General features: G+C 31.7%; 1 long non-coding RNA gene across 1 annotated transcript; it reads left to right on the top strand.

The window, feature by feature from the left end:
- The first annotated feature begins 1,811 nt into the window (after positions 1 to 1,811).
- LOC143045103 (uncharacterized) lies at positions 1,812 to 4,988 on the top strand. Its single transcript, XR_012968864.1, has 3 exons — positions 1,812 to 1,968; positions 3,160 to 3,307; positions 4,493 to 4,988. It is a non-coding gene; the product is annotated as an uncharacterized LOC143045103 (long non-coding RNA).
- The last annotated feature ends 425 nt before the right edge of the window (positions 4,989 to 5,413 follow it).

The raw sequence follows: 5,413 nt of genomic DNA, 5'->3' as shown, positions 1-5,413 counted from the left end.
CATGAATATATATCAGTCGATTTTTTAAAATTTTGTAATGAATGTTATACCGCAAAGGTATGTTTAGTAGGCTGAACGGCATGAAGGGCGGAAAAATCAAATTGCCAACTTGAAAAAAGGTAAACAGATAGAAGCATAATTCACCTTGCAACAGGCCATCTACAGATCTTTGATGTAGGAAAGATTCTTGATATTTCAAAGAGCATAATACTCTCCGTATACCGCTTATAAGATTCAATGTCTCTTTTACGGATATTGGGATGGTATGTATACATCCAGCACAAGTAGACGGTAGTTCCTCTTAATTTATTGGTTTAGTCCAAGTGAGAACTGTTACTATTTGGGTTCACATGGCATGGTAATGGTAATGGTAAAAAGAAATGCGTCTTAAAGGCAACCAACCCCGCCCACAAAATACTGCACAGAAACGTATTGATCAACATATAAACTCAGCAATAACATCTTCGACGCAATTACATGCTTGTTTGCGTAGCTACCATTTGATTTTAGAGGGGAGCTAAGGTGAAATTAAAAAAAAAGTAGGTAGCACAGGAGTTTGGAGTAACAAAAAGGCAGGATGAGCAACTTGGCAAAAAAAAAAAGAATATCAGGTTGACAATTTAAGTAAAAAAAAGTCAGGAAAAATAATTTAAAAAAGACAGGACCGAATAGAGTAAAAAATAAAAAGGCAGGACAGAGATTACAACTTAAACAAGAATGTGTCCATAGTACACGGATGCCCCACTCGCACTATCATTTTCTATGTTTAGTGGACCGTGAAATTTGGGTAAAAACTCTAATTTGGCATTTAAATTAGAAAGATCGTATCATAGGGAACATGTATACTAAGTTTAAAGTTGATTGGACTTCAACTTCATCAAAAACTATCTTGACCAAAAACTTAAACCTGAAACTTGCACTATCATTTTCAGTGTTCAATGAATCTTGAAATTGGGGTCAAAACTCCAATTTGGCATTAAATTAAGAAAGGTCATATCATAGGGAACATGTACTAAGTTTCAGGTTGATTTGACTACCTTGACCAAAAACTTTTAACATGAAGCGGGACAGACGGACGAACGGACGGACCAACAGACGGACGCACAGACCAGAAAACATAATGCCCCTCTACTATCGTAGGTGGGGCATAAAAAATGCAGGACAACTTTTTTCATCCTAGCCCTCCCCCTTAGTAAAATCAAATGGTAGCTCCCAAAGAGAATATATTTGTAATCTATGAAAATTTGGTTAAGCCCATATTAAACTATAAAAAGAAATTACCAAAACTAAATATTTTATAAGAATTATGGTATGATATTTTCAGAATTTGAAAGTTCTGATGATGTTGTTACATTGTTAATTTTGTAAAAACTAAAATATGTATAATGAAAAAATGTATAAATGCAATGTCGACTTTGTCGCTTAAACAATAACCAAAAAGTTTATAGTAATTGTAGTTCCCAATGGGACCGAAGCTGTAACTATTTCTTTCGAAAAGTGTTATATACCCATTAGAGGCGATATGTAAAAAATGTTGGAGGTCCGAGTGAAATCGGTGCACAATCATAATATCTTTTCAGAAACATACACATATACATACAAATCAAGGGTCAGTCTCAACACTATGTGTAAAAATACCGTTATTTTAATAGTAACATTAAATTGCTATAAACACTTTAACATGTACGTTCAAAAATATACCCCGGCCACTTAAATTTGACCGTGAGACACGATTTTAAATTGAATACACAACTAATTATAGTATAAATACGTTAATCAGCCAACTTAACTTACACATAGAATTTATATATACAAATGATCGATACAATGTTATTATTGAACCTCTAAGTCAACAAACACAACACATTTAAATTTAATATTTAGGAAATGTCGGTGTTCTTTTTAATTTGTATGTTTTGAATAGCTTCACAGAAATTGTCCCGTCACAAATGCATTCATCTGATTCAGGTAAGCGTTTGTAAAAACTAAGATTATTTATTGTTTCTGAATTATTACATTATACATACACGATATTCTACGTAATATTATATCATATAAGTTTAAAAGTTCATAGATCACATAGATTTAAACAGATAAAGAGACTAAAGTTAGATCAAATTTTTGTATGTCAAATTAATTTTACCAAAATTAATAGATTTCCATTTTCATATGCAAAAATTGTAATATCAAATAATGATTAAGTTAAGAAATGGATCTGGGACCTAAGCCTAAACAAGTCCGAATTTTCAAAACAAAAAGAATATAAATCACGCACATCTGAACGACAAATATTAACATGCATCTGTCATATCGGACCTGACCAGACACAGATCTCTTACTGTTTTGAACTAGCATTTTAATTGAAAAAAAAAATATGTTTTTTACATAAGAATTTGGGATCTATATAAGGAAATTACGCCTAAGAAAAAAAACAATATTTTTACAAATTTACAAGTAAACATCTGCATTCAATCTAATTAAATATAGATCTCTATTTCATATATCCGCAAATTATGTATACAAGCACTAATGTTGTAAGATAGATCCGGATTTGAAAAAATGATAACACGTATTTTTAATCTTGAAGGCTCAAGCTCACCGTTACATGAAATATGTTCTTTAACATCAAGCAATTTTATTTGCCCAAACAGGAATGCAATTAGGATATGAATTATGTTTCGTCAATGACTATCTAAAGTAGTTATTGTGCAGTCTTTAAAGTTACATATAAGAATATTCTATTTTATTGGCTATAAATCAGATATACCTTTAAATGTACGTAAAATATAGTTATATAATATTTTGCAGTCAATAAAAGTACAAAAATCTTTTAAATAATTCACAATCAAGAATGTATACATAAGGGTAGTAATATTTCTAACTTATAAAAATACAACACAGGTTTGACACTAAGAATGTAAATGAATGGATATGTTGGATATACCACCTCAGTAAGACAGCAACCCAAATGACACCAAACACAACATGACATTCAGAACGAAAGAAGTATAGTTATATCTTTCATGGGAAACATTGACTGTTCATTAGGTTACACAAACATCAGACTCCATCTTAGAATTTTTATTTTAGAATGAAAAAATAATAAATAGAAAAAAATATGATCATAAGATATTAATTCAAACATTGTATTTAACTTAGAAAAATGTGAAATGGAATCGACACCAGTATTTGGGGATGAGGCGTTTTGTATGATATGTCCATTTTGCCGTCATGAGATTATAACAGCCATATCTTACAATGCTGGAACTTTGTGCTGGTTTTTATGTGGGCTAATGATATTTTTGGGGTAAGTATATTTTTTTATGTCTTAGTGCTGCTGCGGACGGATATGTTAAAAATAGCAATAAGAACAAAAAAAATCACTTGTAAAAAGAAATCGATCCCTTTGTCAATGCTGACCTTCTTTCGAATATATAGAAATACGGAAGAAGGTATCAATAGTAGAACATATTTTACTAGCATAGGCGGTACAGAGGGGACCCCCCCTTTCGTGAGAAAAATTTGGTTGATTATATAGGGAATCACTGAAGCATGACCTGAGCGGCCCCCTAAGGTCAGTCAGCGGGCCACCCCTAATGAAAAGTTCTGGATCCGCCACTGACTAGTCACGAAATTTCATGCTTATTGGGATACCTTGTCTGAATTGGCTTTTTGCATAACTATCTAGTACAAATTGAAACATAGTAATCTGTCATGTAAAATAACCCGTTTGTTGTTATCACTATGAAACCCCAACCATAACACAGGGCAGTGGTATAACAGTACAATCTAAGAACAAAATATTGAAACCAGTTGAAAATTGCTTAAATCAGCAGATTAAAAAGTCAGATATTGAAACCAACGAAAAACGTATATAACAGAGTAAAAGATGGTCTAAAAGCATTTTAATTAAAAACAACTCGAAAAGGACTTAATCGTTTACTCAAACACAGTACAGTTGTCCTTAAAACATATTTCAATATAATTATTGGCTGTTCCTTTGTTACACAATCATGGTGAGGTTGTACTGATTATGAGTATATATATACGAAATATTCAATCGAAAATGTGATGTATAATGCACCAAAGCATACGGAAGAACTAATATATTCTAAAAATATCAATTATTTTGAACAATAGTGTACATCACATTTTGGATGTTATTTCTTCATTGTCAGAATAGACAGACTACTAGTATATATGTTTAACAAAACAACAGACGCCTTTTTCTAGAAGAATACCCTTATGATTGTTATTAATTAATTGATTTATTGTTTCAGATCTCCATCATAAATGAGTATAACACTTTTATCTTATATCTCTAATTGATACCAGAAATTATGGAGATCTGAAACAATAAATCGATTAAGCAATAACAATCGTAAGGATATTTTTGTATTTTCTTTCAATGCAATTATATACTAGAGGGATTTAGTAACTTATAAATCTTTCATTGTATAAACAGAAGCTAATACTATGATCTTTTTTTCAGTTTGTGGTTAGGTTGCTGTTTGGTACCATTCTATGTGAACGCTGTTAAAGATTGTGTCCATTCTTGTCCAAATTGTTGGCAAATCCTTGGTCGGTTCAATCGACTCTAACCTTATCGATACAGAACTTCGAGTTTCGACAGATCCTTCAAAAATGACAATGATCGACCGAAGACAGAATCATGTGTTAGTTTACTCTAACATCTTAAGCTGAACCCTTTGTGCATGGTAAAGGGCACGATAAGGACTGAAAATTTGTTTTTGATAATTTTTCGAACATGCATAATTATTCAAATAACGCAGTGGTAAACCAGGTCCTTGCGCTGTTTTTGAGGATTTGTACAGGATTTACAAAAAAAAATGAATACAGATCAAGATCACTGAAAATGGACAAGAACAAAATTAAAGAATCATTATAGAGAAAATAAGGCCATACAACTCAAGAATAGAAACAAAACAATGCTATCTAGATAGTGAAAATAGAGAAATACGACATAAGTTTTTTTTTTACATAATTGAAGATTTCCCATTCTAGGCACTCGTTTATGTTGAAAACGTAGCCAACATATTCTCGTTTTATAATATGTCGATGACAGAAAATCTAAGGGTAAAACTTGTGTACACGTAGTATACATACAATGGGTAGTACAAGTTTCAGATTATTTTGTTAGTTCAACAAGTGTGGACACAGATGAGTGTGGATAGTATGTTTGGATGTTTGACAGTGTTTTAGGATAAATGTAGTTCTATGATTTTCCTATATGTGTTATTAACTGTGTTGCACGATGACAACCAACCGGAGCATTAGGAGTATTGTTTATTTTATATTTAGTTTAGTTTTTATGTTCAAGACAGGCATGGAAGAGACACTTATTGCATTAGTTACCAAATGATTATGATAGAATATGTTCCACATCTTTGAT

Source organism: Mytilus galloprovincialis, chromosome 9 (assembly GCF_965363235.1).
Source record: "Mytilus galloprovincialis chromosome 9, xbMytGall1.hap1.1, whole genome shotgun sequence".
In the NCBI taxonomy this organism is placed as follows: Eukaryota; Metazoa; Mollusca; class Bivalvia; order Mytilida; family Mytilidae; genus Mytilus; species Mytilus galloprovincialis.
The sequence above is the reverse complement of the archived record's forward strand: the minus strand, read 5'-3'. Positions and strand labels throughout refer to the sequence as shown.